The 15,057-nt window shown below is 42.7% G+C and overlaps 1 long non-coding RNA gene across 1 annotated transcript; it reads left to right on the top strand.

Moving 5' to 3' along the window:
• Positions 1-10,560: 10,560 nt before the first annotated feature.
• On the top strand, positions 10,561-12,203 carry LOC139757848 (uncharacterized). Its single transcript, XR_011714714.1, has 3 exons — positions 10,561-10,692; positions 11,581-11,708; positions 11,931-12,203. It is a non-coding gene; the product is annotated as an uncharacterized lncRNA (long non-coding RNA).
• Positions 12,204-15,057: the final 2,854 nt, after the last annotated feature.

Raw genomic sequence — 15,057 nt, 5'->3', positions numbered from 1 at the left:
TGTTTATGGATGGGGTTGTTAGGGAGGTAAATGCAAGAGTCCTGGAAAGAGGGGCAAGTATGAAGTCTGTTGGGGATGAGAGAGCTTGGGAAGTGAGTCAGTTGTTGTTCGCTGATGATACAGCGCTGGTGGCTGATTCATGTGAGAAACTGCAGAAGCTGGTGACTGAGTTTGGTAAAGTGTGTGGAAGAAGAAAGTTAAGAGTAAATGTGAATAAGAGCAAGGTTATTAGGTACAGTAGGGTTGAGGGTCAAGTCAATTGGGAGGTGAGTTTGAATGGAGAAAAACTGGAGGAAGTGAAGTGTTTTAGATATCTGGGAGTGGATCTGTCAGCGGATGGAACCATGGAAGCGGAAGTGGATCATAGGGTGGGGGAGGGGGCGAAAATTTTGGGAGCCTTGAAAAATGTGTGGAAGTCGAGAACATTATCTCGGAAAGCAAAAATGGGTATGTTTGAAGGAATAGTGGTTCCAACAATGTTGTATGGTTGCGAGGCATGGGCTATGGATAGAGTTGTGCGCAGGAGGATGGATGTGCTGGAAATGAGATGTTTGAGGACAATGTGTGGTGTGAGGTGGTTTGATCGAGTAAGTAACGTAAGGGTAAGAGAGATGTGTGGAAATAAAAAGAGCGTGGTTGAGAGAGCAGAAGAGGGTGTTTTGAAATGGTTTGGGCACATGGAGAGAATGAGTGAGGAAAGATTGACCAAGAGGATATATGTGTCGGAGGTGGAGGGAACGAGGAGAAGAGGGAGACCAAATTGGAGGTGGAAAGATGGAGTGAAAAAGATTTTGTGTGATCGGGGCCTGAACATGCAGGAGGGTGAAAGGAGGGCAAGGAATAGAGTGAATTGGAGTGATGTGGTATACAGGGGTTGACGTGCTGTCAGTGGAGTGAATCAAGGCATGTGAAGCGTCTGGGGTAAACCATGGAAAGCTGTGTAGGTATGTATATTTGCGTGTGTGGACGTGTGTATGTACATGTGTATGGGGGGGGGGGTTGGGCCATTTCTTTCGTCTGTTTCCTTGCGCTACCTCGCATACGCGGGAGACAGCGACAAAGTATAAAAAAAAAAAAAAAAAAAAAAAAAATATATATATCATACAAACCTCCAACAACTAGGATCGAACCCGGGACTCCTGTGCCACAGGCGGGAATGCTACCGCTAGGCTGTGGGCCTGGCTAATAGGAAATAACTATTCAATTCTATGTACTCGAATACTTTTCGTCTCACATTGGTGAGTAACGGGGTCTACACCGGTTATTTCCCAACAGGTGCACATAGACAGCAGGTAGCATTTTACCGAACCTAACTGTAAAACGCGGAAGTATATGAATACGAATAAAGTTCATATGAACGCACACCTTCATAGAACATACAAACCTCCGTGTTGTACAGTTGTACAGTTGTACAGTTAGGTTCGGTAAAATGCTATCTGCTGGCTTTGTGCGCCTGTTGGGAAATAACCGGTGTAGACCCCGTTGCTCACCAATGTGAGACGAAAGGTATTCGAATACATAGTATTCGAATAGTTATTTCCTATCAACCAGGGCCCATAGCCTAGCGGTAGCATTCCCGCCTGTGGCAAAGGGGTCCCGGGTTCGATCCTGGCTGTTGAAGGTTTGTATGTTCTAGGAAGGTGCGCGTTCATATGCACTGTATTAGTATATATATATATATATATATATATATATATATATATATATATATATATATATATATATATATATATATATATGCGTATGTGGGTAGGAGAGATGGCCATAGAGCGTTATTGGATTACGTGTTAATTGATAGGCGCGTGAAAGAGAGACTTCTGGATGTTAATATGCTGAGAGGTGCAACTGGAGGGATGTCTGATCGTTGTCTTGTGAAGGCGAAGGTGAAGATTTGTGGAGGTTTTCGAAAAAGAAGTGAGAATGTTGGGATGAAGAGAGTGGTGAGAGTAAGTGAGCTTGGGAAGGAGAATTGTGTGAGGAAGTACCAGGAGAGGCTGAGTGCAGAATGGAAAAAAGTGAGAGCAGAGGACGTAAGGGGAGTGGCGGAGGAATGGGATGTATTTAGCGAAGCAGTGATGGCTTGCGCAAGAGATGCTTGTGGTATGAGAAGTGTGGGATCTGGGCAGGTTAGAAAGGGTAGTCAGTGCAGGGATGAAGAAGATTATTAGTGAAAGAGAAGAGAGAGGCATTTGGACGATTTTTGCAGGCAAATAGTGCAAATGAGTGGGAGATGTATATAAAAAAAAGAGGCAGGAGGTCAAGAGAAAGATGCAAGAGGTGAAAAATAGGGCAAATGAGAACTGAGGTGAGAGAGTATCATTAAATTTTAGGAAGAATAAAAAGATGTTTTGGAGGAGGTAAATAAAGTGCGTAAGACAAGAGAACAAATGGGAACATCGGTGAAGGGGGCTAATGGGGAGGTAATAACAAGTAGTGGTGATGTGAGAAGGAGATGGAATGAGTATTCTTAAGGTTTATTGAATGTGTTAGATGATAGAGTAGAGATATACGGTGTTTTGGTCGAGGTGGTGTGCGAAGTGAGAGGGTTAGGGAGGATGATTTGGTAAACAGAGAAGAGGTAGTAAAAGCTTTGCGGAAGATGAAAGCCGGCAAGGCAGCGGGTTTGGATGGTATTGCAGTGGAATTCATTAGAAAAGGGGGTGACTGTGTTGTTGATTGGTTGGTAAGGATAATTAATGTATGTATGACTCATGTTGAGGTGCCTGAGAAATGGCAGAATGCATGCATAGTGCCATTGTACAAAGGCAAATGGGATAAAGGTGAGTGCTCAAATTACAGAGGTATACGTTTGTTGAGTATTCATGGGAAATTAAATGGGAGCGTATTGATTGAGAGGGTGAAAACATGTACAGAGCATCAGATTGGGAAAGAGCATTGTGGTTTCAGAAGTGGTAGAGGATGTGTGAATCAGGTGTTTGCTTTGAGGAATGTATGTGAGAAATATTTAGAAAAGCAAATAGATTTGTATGCAGCATTTATGGATCTGGAGAAGGCATATGATAGAGTTGATGGATATGCTCTGTAGAAGGCATTAAGAATATATGGTGTGGGAGGCGAGTTGCTAGAAGTGAAAAGATTTTATCGAGGATGTAAGCCATGTTTACGAGTAAGAAGAGAGGAAAGTGATTGGTTCTCAGTGAATGTTGGTTTGCGGCAGGGGTACGTGATGTCTCCATGGTTGTTTAATTTGTTTATGGATAGGGTTGTTAGGGAGGTGAATGCAAGTTTCGCAGAGAGGGGTAAGTATGCAGTCTGTTGTGGATGAGAGAGTTTGGGAAATGAGTCAGTTGTTGTTCACTTATGATACAGCGCTGGTGGCTAACTCGGGTGAGAAACTGCAGAAGCTGGTGACTGAGTTTGATAAAGTGTGTGAAAGAAGAAAGCTGAGAGTAAATGTGAATAAGAGCAAGGTTATTAGGTACAGTAGGGTTGAGGGACAAGTCAACTGGAGGTAAGTTTGAATGGAGAAAAACTGGAGGAAGTGAAGTGTTTTAGATATCTGCGAGTGGATTTGGCAGCGGATGGAACCATGGAAGCGGAAGTGAGTCACAGGGTGGGGGAGGGGGCAAAAGTTCTGGGAGCGTTGAAAAAAAATGTGTGGAAGGCGAGAACATTATCTCGGAAAGCAAAAATGGGTATGTTTGAAGGAATAGTGGTTCCAACAATGTTGTATGGTTGCGAGGCGTGGGCTATAGATAGAGTTGTGCAGAGGAGGGTGGATGTGTTGGAAATAAGATGTTTGAGGACAATATTTGGTGTGAGGTGGTTTGATAGAGTAAGTAATGAAAGGGTAAGAGAGATGTGTGGTAATAAAAAGAGTGTAGTTGAGAGAGCAGAAGAGGGTGTTTTGAAATGGTTTGGTCACATGGAGAGAATGAGTGAGGAAAGATTGACCAAGAGGATATATGTGTCAGAGGTGGAGGGAACGAGGAGAGGTGGGAGACCAAATTGGAGGTGGAAGGATGGAGTGAAAAAGATTTTGAGCGATCGGGGCCTGAACATGCAGGAGAGTGAAAGGCGTGCAAGGAATAGAGTGAATTGGAACGATGTGGTATACCGGGGTCGACGTGCTGTCAATGGATTGAACCAGGGCATGTGAAGTATCTGGGGTAAACCATGGAATGTTTTGTGGGGCCTGGATGTGGAAAGGGAGTTGTGGTTTCGGTGCATTACACATGACAGCTCGAGACTGAGTGTGAACGAATGTGGCCTCTGTTGTATTTTCCTAGCGCTACCTCGCGCGCATGCCGGGGGGAAGGGGGTTGTCATTTAATGAGTGGCGGAGTGGCGACGGGATTAAATAAGGGCAGCAAGTATGAATTATGTTTATGTGTTTATATGTATATGTATGTGTATGTATATATATGTATACGTTGAATTGTATATGTATGCATATGTGCGTGTGTGGACGTGTATGGATATACATGTATATGTGGGTGGGTTGGGCTATTCTTTCATCTGTTTCCTTGCCCTACCTCGCTAACGCGGGAGATAGCGACAAAGTATGGTAGATGATATAAAAGAATAAATATATGTATATATATATATATATATATATATATATATATATATATATATATATATATATATATATATATATATATATATATATATATATATATATATGTATATATATATATATACATATATATTGGAAAGGATCACAATTATGCGCGTGATCAAGTATATTCCCATGAGCCAATGGGGAAAATGAAACACGATAAGTTCCCAAGTGCACTTTCGCGTAATAATCACACCATCAGCGGAGATACAAGAAAGAAATATAACAATCAGTTGATATACAACGAAGAGACTTAGCTAGGACGCCATTTGGTAAACAAGTGATTGTCCAAGAAAGACAACGAACGTATCATAAACTTATGATGTGGACAAGAAGGTGAATTGCTTAAAAATTTTATCAACAATAAAGTTATCCAATATGTATAGGCCTTCACTAAGATTAAGGATATAATTCTTTGTGTTTTTAATAATAGATGATTGAATGATATTGTATTGACTGGAGTAATACCATCTCAGTTATCAACTCTACCTCTAGTACCACGAGAAATATCATTGAATCTTCTATTATCAAATACACAAAGGATTATATCCTTACAAGTTGGATAACTATATTGCTGATAGAATTTGTAAACAATTCACCTTCTTGTCCACATAATAAGTCTATGATACGCTCGTTGTCTGTCTTGAACAATCACTTGTTTACCAAATGCCTTCCTAGCTACGTCTCTTCGTTGTATATCAACTGACTGTTATATTTTTTTCTTGTATGTCCCGTGATGATGTGATCATTACATGAAAGTGCACTTGGAGCTCATCGTGTTCCATTTTCCCCGTGGACTCATTGGTCTTGGACGATCGAATGTTTACCAAATGGCTTCCTAGCTACGTCTCTTCGTTTGTATATCAGCTGACTTATATTTCTCTCTTGTGTCTCCCCTGATGATGTGATTATTACATGAAAGTGCACTTGGTAACTTATCGTGTTTCATTTTCCCCGTGGACTCATAGGAATATACTTGATCACGCGCAAAATTGTGATCCTTTCCAATATATATATATATATATATATATATATATATATATATATATATATATATATATATATATATTATCTCTGGGGATAGGGGAGAAAGAATACTTCCCACGTATTCCCTGCGTGTCGTAGAAGGCGACTAAAAGGGGAGGGAGCGGGGGGCTGGAAATCCTCCCCTCTCGTTTTTTTTTTTTTTTAATTTTCCAAAAGAGGGAACAGAGAATTGGGCCAGGTGAGGGTATTCCCTCAAAGGCCCAGTCCTCTGTTCTTAGCGCTACCTCGCTAATGCGGGAGATGGCGAGTAGTTTGAAAGAAAAAAGAAAAGATATATATATATATATATATTTTAAGATTTAGTGTCTATACACTGCTAATTAGTTAACAGACAACAAATCATAACACTTGGGTCAGGTAAAATTATGACAAAATGAGGAAAAATTGCTGGTTTTCGGAACTTTGTTTTGGATTCTACAGGGATTGTTATAAAGAGAATAGACTATTCATTCTACAGATTTCGACGCTCTACGTAATGGTAGCTGTTTGGTTAGTTTGGATTTCGGCCTATCGACTTCCAGGGTCATTAAGGCCACAACCATAACCGAGAAAATCTTAAACACCTTCTTTAGGTGATATGGATAAGCCTACGACCATACATACTCTCACTATGTATATGGCCCTTATGTCTGATGCCACTGAGTCAATTTCAGAGTAAGAAATAGGTTTCAATTTTCCCCGCTTGTTATGTAAAGCAATTTTTGGTTACAGAATTTCATACTCCTTGATTTGTTCTTATTTTGCAACAAGATACCCGTCAAGACCCGTTGTTAGAAAACGGGTACCAGTGTTTCTGAATCGTTTTATCTGATTCACTATATCTATCAATTATCGTTTTAGTTACGCAGGTTTTAGTCATGTCGAGCATTCTGAATCGTTTTATCTGATTCACTATATCTATCAGTTATCGTTTTAGTTACGCAGGTTTTAGTCATGTCGAGCATTCTGAATCGTTTTATCTGATTCACTATATCTATCAATTATCGTTTTAGTTACGCAGGTTTTAGTTATGTCGAGCATTCTGAATCGTCTCATCTGATTCACTATATTTACCAATTATCGTTTTAGTTACGCAGGATTTAGTTATGTCGAGCACCATTGTTGATATAATGACAATAGTAGAAATTTCTGCTTAATAATAGGCTTACACTGCCGTTTCTTTTTGTTATATGGGTGTGTGTGTGTGTGTGTGTGTGTGTGTGTGTGTGTGTGTGAAATATATACATATACGACATGTTTGGCGGACTCATACTGCTTTATGATATATGAGAGGGATGAATGGTGAATATGAGACAGAAAATCCCAAGAAGAGTACGCCACAAATGTTAGTAACATACGAGACAAACTTTACTGATAAGTGAATTATCATGGCTATGAACAGAATGAGGCTCTGAAAGCAGGCCTGTTAAAGGGGTACAGTGACTAAACGATGGTAGGGAAATCGAAAAGCAATAGAATCTGCTTAAAGAGATGTTTAACTCCAAATATGTCAGCTGGAAATAATCGGTGCACGTGTTAGAGTCCACAAGTATTATAGAAGTTATATACGTGTCTTGTGGTAGGAAAAAGGTGGCTGTTAATGATACACTGTTCAAAGAATTAATGGAAGGAGATCGTGGGGAGACGTTCGCCACGATACAATGCCACTATTGGCAGGTGGGGCATACAGCAGGAGTGCCAGCATTGAAGAGATGTGTGGAACATGTGCATCAGTGACCATGAGTGTAGTAGGAACATACTCTCCAGGTGTTTCTTGAACGTGCCTCTGGCCATGACCCTCTTAATAGGAGCAAAAACCTGATGTTTGGCTGAGAACCAACTGCACGTTGCAGGTCATATAACTTTAGATCGAGTCACCAGAGTGACGTTACTGATGACCAGCAGTGACGAACCCTTACACAGTAAACTAGGTGTGAAAGTGCCTGGGTATCAACCGTATTGGGTAGATTAGATGCACAAGAAACTGAACATCATGATCCTATCATCAGTCCAGCATCGTTGACCTGTAAATGCTACACTCGGATTGTCGTAAGTATTCAGAGCATTTATATACGAATCAAGCCACAGTCTACTGTACTTAACATACTTTTAAGAAATTGAATTCCTAGATAAACGAAGGAGAGGAGGCTGGGCAACTTAAATTCTCCGTAACAAACGCCGGAATTTAGCTTAGATATTCTGCACACAGGCAGCAGAGGATTGACAACGTCTTGTGGATTCCACATAAAAGAAACAATGGTTAATACGCGAGTGTGAGGGTCGGCTCTCAACCTCCATGAGGGGATCCTAGGTCTACTGAAACTTCACATTATAATTCACTCTGACAGGTGCTTGATTCTACCTGGATGTGGATACTTCAGCTAACTTGATGCGTCAGTCGCAAGACAGACTGGCGAAGTCTTTATATCTTTTTGAGAATAGGTCACAGAGGAGTCGGTTTGCTTTTTGAAGGACGAGTAAAACCTTAGCTTGCTTTGGATGTTGTCTGTGGGTCAGCTTGGAGATCATTTCAGTTTCTGGTATCAAGAATGTGCCACTAGAGTTGATGAGGTGGATCACGGGTCAGACGTGTGAGAGATCGTTCCTACAGAACAAAGGAGAGAATCAGCCAGATGGATTATGAGGCTGAAAACTGATATAACTCCCTCCAGACACATCTTAAACATTTCCCAAGGCAGTGGGATCCATATGTGACGGAGGCAGCCTATAGTTAAGTCAACTTGCTAACTTACTACTCGTCAAATAACAGAAGACATTTCATTTTCGCGATTCCCTTCCTTTCTTAGTATTAATGATTGTTCAATGATATTTCACCTCTCACATTGTGAAAGATAACTGTCGTTTAACGAGTATTTTCCTATTGCACAACGTATTAGTGGCCGGAGAAGGTGTATTCCAACTGGAAGTTGCTGACTAACACGAGAGATTCATTACTCTGTAATGCCAGCTTATCTCTGAGTCAAGCGTTTGACAAATGGTGGACATTGTTGCCCAGATTGAGGGTGCGAGCCATTTCTTGGGACACTGTACGGTGTTGTTGCTTCCTCTTAATTGTTATATTATTATCAATAATTGACATCAAGCTTGCAAAATGTCTTCACTGGGCAAGCCGATATCTACTGACTCAGCATCGACACGCGGTCTCAGAGACTGACATCTAGACACTGGTACACAAATGTTATCTTGTTTTGTGATATGTCTTAAAGGAAAATTGTCAGTTCAAGATCACAGTTGGTTACTTCACTTTGGCTACGAGACGTCGAGAATGAGCGAGGCGAAGACAATCAGTAAATGTGCAAACATTCTAAGACATCCCCGTCCCTCCTTCAGCCTACTTCAAGGTACAGGTGCGGTTTGCCCAGCATGGCAATAAGGAACAAGTGGCTTCGATATAGATCTCTGCAACACAATCAACTTTCTCACGATGACCCGCATTTCAATCACATCACTTTCGGTCTACCAGTTGACACAGAGCCAAGAGAAAACTTTTGTTCCCACATAACTGACCCAATTGCCGGACAAAGCAGGGCTCCCACCCTATACGAGAAGATTCCCTTTGCTTGTTGATCACTTCCTTCCCTGCTTGGGTTCATCGTCTTTTCCTAGGGCGGCGCGGAAGATTCCCAGAAACGGGATGCGTCCCCAGCCCTGAGAACACATGATCAACCAAAGACGACACTAACGTTCGTAGCCAAGAGGGCAAGACGAATGTGGAAACTGATGCCGTCCACGACAAGATACTTCCTTCGACGAACTGCGCATCTTGACCCTCTGCTTCGGCCGGACCCTGAGCGATAGCGCACCAGTAGATCCCTACTGGCAAAAAGTAGTTCATGAGCTACTCAGTGACCGTGATCTGGTCGTTGAACTCGTTTAGAGCTCATCACACCCTCCCTACACAACATAAGTCCAATCTGTCAACGTCTGTGGCTTACTCAGTGGCAGATCACTTAAGATCTTAAGCACCTAAATCGAGATCATGAGGGTAGTCGTTCCCTTAACGCGTACTCTCCGTTGGACAAGTGACATTAAAACCTACAGCTACTTTTCCATTGAAAGCCAAATTCACTTAGACCCATGTGGACCAGTTATGGTGACTTCCTCCTCACCTGACATCACTGGAAGGCTGGGTGATCTGACTGCGAAGGAAGCAGGTGTGAGTGTAAGTAAGAAGGCTGTGGAAAGCATTGATGAGGGGGGAGTATGCTCCTATAGGTGGGTGAGTTAGTTGAGGGCTACAAGTCTAGTGGGTCTAGCTGACGAAGATGTGAGTGAAGAACAATCGACGCTGGTGATTGAAAACCCAGACACTGTAGGTCACACGTCGGACAATCTGCAGTAACCTGTAACCCAGCGACGTATAATGCAGCAACTGCTTCTTGGGCCACGACTCTCGTAGTTACAGCCAACTAGTGGCTTTCACTAGCTCAGGCAGTACTGAACTACCTATCCTCTGCTTGATGTTGATATTGTCTGCCATATCATCTGCAGTTTTATTGTCTTTTCATAGATCATGATACTTAGTTTTTTTTCTTTTAGAAGGGTAAAATGTAATCCATAGAGAAGAAAAACTTAATATGTTGAATTAGTTAATGATATTCATCTACTGTGCTTTAGATATTCACAGATGTAGCCTAATTTTCCACATCAGGGTGGTGGCGCCAGGGGCGAGTGACGTCACAGACGGGTTTACCATAAACAAACAAAGGAGACAGTCTGAAGTCGGGGGAGGGGGTGTGAGGGAGGTGATGGAGGACATGGCTTGGGTGGGAAGAGAGCCAGGTCGTTGGAGTGACCCCTCTCTGTTAATGACCTGAACCTGATTGGCAATGTCATCTATCAGATAATGTACTGGAGGAAGGACTACAAATAGCCAAACGAAAAAAAGAAATTGATCTTATTCTCCATCTGATGTGATCTGCCTGACAGAGGGCAGGTGAAGGTCAGCCTACAGCAGGAGGTATAAAGGTCTCGCCAGACTGTGGGGCAAGACACTGCGTCTCCAGACCACCACCGAGTTCCCCCACACCTCACACTTCTGAACTTCCACCATGAAGGTCTTGGTAAGTGGCAGTCGTAGCACCATAAAAGTCCTGGTAAGTGGCACTCGTGACACTATAAAGGTCCTGGTAAGTGGCAGTCGTGACACCATGAAAGTCCTGGTAAGTGCCCTTCGTGGCACCATGAAGGTCCTGGTAAGTGGCTGTCGTAACTCTATGAAAGTCCTGGCAAGTGGCCGTCGTGGCACCATGAAGGTCCTGGTAAGTGGCCGTCGCGACACCATGAAGGTCCTGGTAAGTGGCAGTCGTGACACCAGGAAGGTCCTGGTAAGTGGCTGTCGCAACTCTATGAAAGTCCTGGCAAGTGGCCGTCGTGACACCATGAAGGTCCTGGTAAGTGGCCGTCGTGACACCATGAAGGCCCTGGTAAGTGGCCATGACAACCTGAAGGTCCGTCGTGGCTGGAGCCTTGCGAGTCATTCTTTAATCCGTCATCATCACCTTAAGATCTCATGCAATCTAAGGACAGCATAGTTCATGACCGGCAGGATGGGTGACAGCATAGTTCATGACCGGCAGGATGGGTGACAGCATAGTTCATGACCGGCAGGATGGGTGACAGCATAGTTCATGACCAGCAGGATGGGTGACAGCATAGTTCATGACCGGCAGGATGGGTGACAGCATAGTTCATGACCGGCAGGATAGGTGACAGCATATTCATGACCGGCAGGATGGGGGACAGCATAGTTCATGACTGGCAGGATTGGTGACAGCATAGTTCATGACCGGCAGGATGGGTGACAGCATAGTTCATGACCGACAGTATTATCATTTTCATAGGATTCGTACTGGTAGTAAACATTTAGTGTCTCACTTCCCACCCACGTCTATGAAGGACGCCCCTTCCTGTAGAGGTGATGACCGAAGTGTTCTTTCTCCCATCTGCAGCTGATCATCACCCTTGCCCTGGTCGTGCTGGCCGCCGCCAAACCCGACGATGTCTTTGACTTCGACGGCGACAACGCCGAGCACGAGCAAGACGGCTCCCCTGGAGTCTCTGTCAGTGGCACGTATAAGTGAGTCTTCGTTCCAGCAACGCCCTCTCTCTCTCTCTCTCTCTCTCTCTCTCTCTCTCTCTCTCTCTCTCTCTCTCTCTCTCTCTCTCTCTCTCTGGAAGGTGGATGTAACCTCATTCAATCTATTCATTCTACATATATCTTTCGCAGTGTATTATGGATATAGCAAAACCCTGTGCATGTCTTATAGTTAATGGTGGGGTGTGACGGTGTTGCCTGCAGGTGGGTGAGCCCAGAAGGCATCGAGTTTGAATACAATTACATCGCTGACGACCACGGCTTCCGCCTGGTCTAGCTCAGCCCCGTTCACATCACCACCTGTGTCATCATGGCCCATGACGGACACCATAATGAAGGCAACGACATTACACAAACTTCAAGGACAAGAGTCGTGGATGGAATTTGATCCTCATCACAGAAGGGATCCAGTAGTCAATAGCAATAAGTGAATCACACGCAAATCTCCTTTGTTCCACAACTGTTTTTTTAGTCATTATCTTTAATCTTACAAAATATTTCATTTATATTTGATCTTAAGAATATATTATTAATGACGTTTCTTGAGGTATTATGGATCCTGATGTGAAAAGTATATTCATTGTTATTATTATTATTATCATTATCATTAATGAGAAAACAGTGAGAAGTGCTCCAGTATCGCTGAGTTACAGTTGACATCATTATGCACCAAGATAATGCAGAGCAACACTGAGTGGTCTGGACGATAACAACAGGGCAACAAGACATTAACCCACAGAGGAACAGCAGCAAAAGTTAATAGTTTAACCTCCTTAATCATTCCTTGAAAAGTAAGTTTAATGATGGCGTGTTTACGTGCACCTGATCACTATAGTCTTGTCAGCAATCATCTGTGTCTATAGACTTGAATATATCTATACTAACCCAGAGATAGAAGTTTTCTGACGACTTAAATAGATTCAGGATAGATCAAATGAGAGTTAATGTCATGTATATGACAACGTACGATGAATCAATGAATCATATGATGATACAAGACGATGACTTTTTTGCTTAGGATGATAATGATGAGTATATTCTCCACCGGCTGATATCAGACCATTAACCATAACCATGCCCTTGAGATGACTGGACAACATAACCCACGACGTAGGACGAGAGGACGGACGCCTGGCTTGTGGAGGACCTTCGTGACTGAGAGGTTTTCCTGCGTGGTACACATGAAGCTACTGAGTCTCGAATCACACAATTGTAAGCTACTATTTCCATCATTATGGTGTTATAGCTTAGCAGACTGATTTCTCTCCCCAGAAATCAAGAGGAGGAGTGACTATTCCTACGTTTGAGTCGATATAAGGAAATTTCACTGCGTGAAAGTGGGTTTTAGTGTCAGCAAGAAGATATAAAGAAAAAAAACTAGTACAGTTTATCTGATAACTCACTTGCTGGCCGTAAGAACAGCGCGTAGTAAATAATTATTGGTGGCGCCTCACAAGACGGTAATATGATTTCTATCAGGTGTGGGTAAACACCGAGTCAGAGGCAACTCACCATCGGGGTCAGAAAGTTATGAAGGATGAGATGCTGCATTCGTTGCCTCTCTCTCTCTCTCTCTCTCTCTCTCTCTCTCTCTCTCTCTCTCTCTCTCTCTCTCTCTCTCTCTCTCTCTCTCTCTCTCTCTCTCTCTCTCTCTGGTGCATGAAAACTCCTCCTGCTTCGTGTTCAGCAGGAAAAGCCTTCAGTATCAGGTAAGATATCGGGTTTCCCAGGGAATATCATCTGAGATATCGTTCTGAAGTGACGCGAGGTACCTTGTTTGTGACAGAGAAAACTGAAATGTGTGAATCTGGATCATGAATAATGAGGTAGTGAAGTGTAGAAGTTGGTTAACAGGATTTACGATATTAATTATATGAATTTCTGAAGTCCTTCATACAAAATCTTTCAAAGGTGAAGAAATACTGCTATGAGAGACAGTTTATTTGTTTCTTTGTTTTTTCAGGCCATCAAACCACTTTATTGTTGGCACAAAATCGACGAAATATTCAGTTCTTTGTAGATTATCATCACTATCATATATTATCATCACTATCGGTATCACGTTATCATCACTATCAGTATCATGTTATCATCACTATCAGTATCATGTGTTGACGCAAAGTCGAGGGTACGAGGGGAAAAAACGACTCTCAGTCATAGAATACAGATGCATTGCATGATGTTTTGCAACGAGGCAAATGATTGACCTCAGCACACTTGATACATGCAGAGCCACAACACCTGGAACACTTCATTACTTGTCAGTGTTTGTCAGTAGTTCTGGGTAACTGGAAGAGTTCGGCTAGCTGTTGAAACAAGCAGCCTCCCCGCTTAACGAGCGTTAATCACCTCACCAGTGAAGATGCAGCATACCTTACTACTGACCTTCGTAAGTCGCACCCTGACCTTTGTCATAGACGGAAGTCTTTGATCTGCATTCTCTAACGGTGAGATCGACTGTAATTTCCTAGAGGCCTTTACGCATCTCACTCCTCCTGCCCTGATGTGCTCCCGTGTTCTCACAGACGAACTTCTACTCAATAAACATGTTTCACGTCTCTTTTTGTGACCTCCACAGTAGGTCGTTACAGAAGCTATTAGTGAAAGCAGTGAAGCTGTTGAATGCCCTTGCAGTAGATTAAGGATGTGTGAGGGGAAGGGAGGACTCGTTGTAGCCAAAGCCATGCACTTTAGGGATAAGGAGACAAAGGTTATGCCTGAGTCAGGAAAGTTAAGAGACATTGTGGTCAGGGTAGAGTGTACGTCCATAAGATAACAGCAACAGTTGCTAGGTGGTTGATAGGGGTACGAACCCCCCAGCTAGGAAGGAACGACCAGGGGACAGAGACAAACGTAGGGGCTAACTTTTTGTACTTACACGGTATTTACATTTGTATTCCAGATCTATTCCTATGAGTCCACGGGGAAATGAAATACGATAAGTTCCCAAGTGCACTGTCATGTAACAATCACATCAGCGGAGATATAAGAAACAAATATAATAGTCAGTTGATATACAACGAAGAGACGTAACTAAGATGCCATTTGGGATCCCTTTACTTCACGCGTGTACTAATGTAGAAACTGATTTAAAGAAGCACAGGTGTATGATCTTAGTACATATATATACTATTCTTAGAAATTACTCATCCACTTGAGTGACCTTAACAAGAAAAATAGTGTCAGTTATTCATACAGCCATAGTCATCCATCAGTGAAGCAGTACAACAACATTAACAACTGTGCTTGCATTAAATCTCGTCCCAAAGTGACCTAGTTCAAAAGGCTGTGGCCAGTTCCCCTGATACTAAGTAGATACAGTACACCAAAG

Source organism: Panulirus ornatus, chromosome 28 (genome assembly GCF_036320965.1).
Source record: "Panulirus ornatus isolate Po-2019 chromosome 28, ASM3632096v1, whole genome shotgun sequence".
NCBI classification, from domain to species: Eukaryota; Metazoa; Arthropoda; class Malacostraca; order Decapoda; family Palinuridae; genus Panulirus; species Panulirus ornatus.
This window is presented reverse-complemented; position numbering and strand designations above follow the sequence as displayed.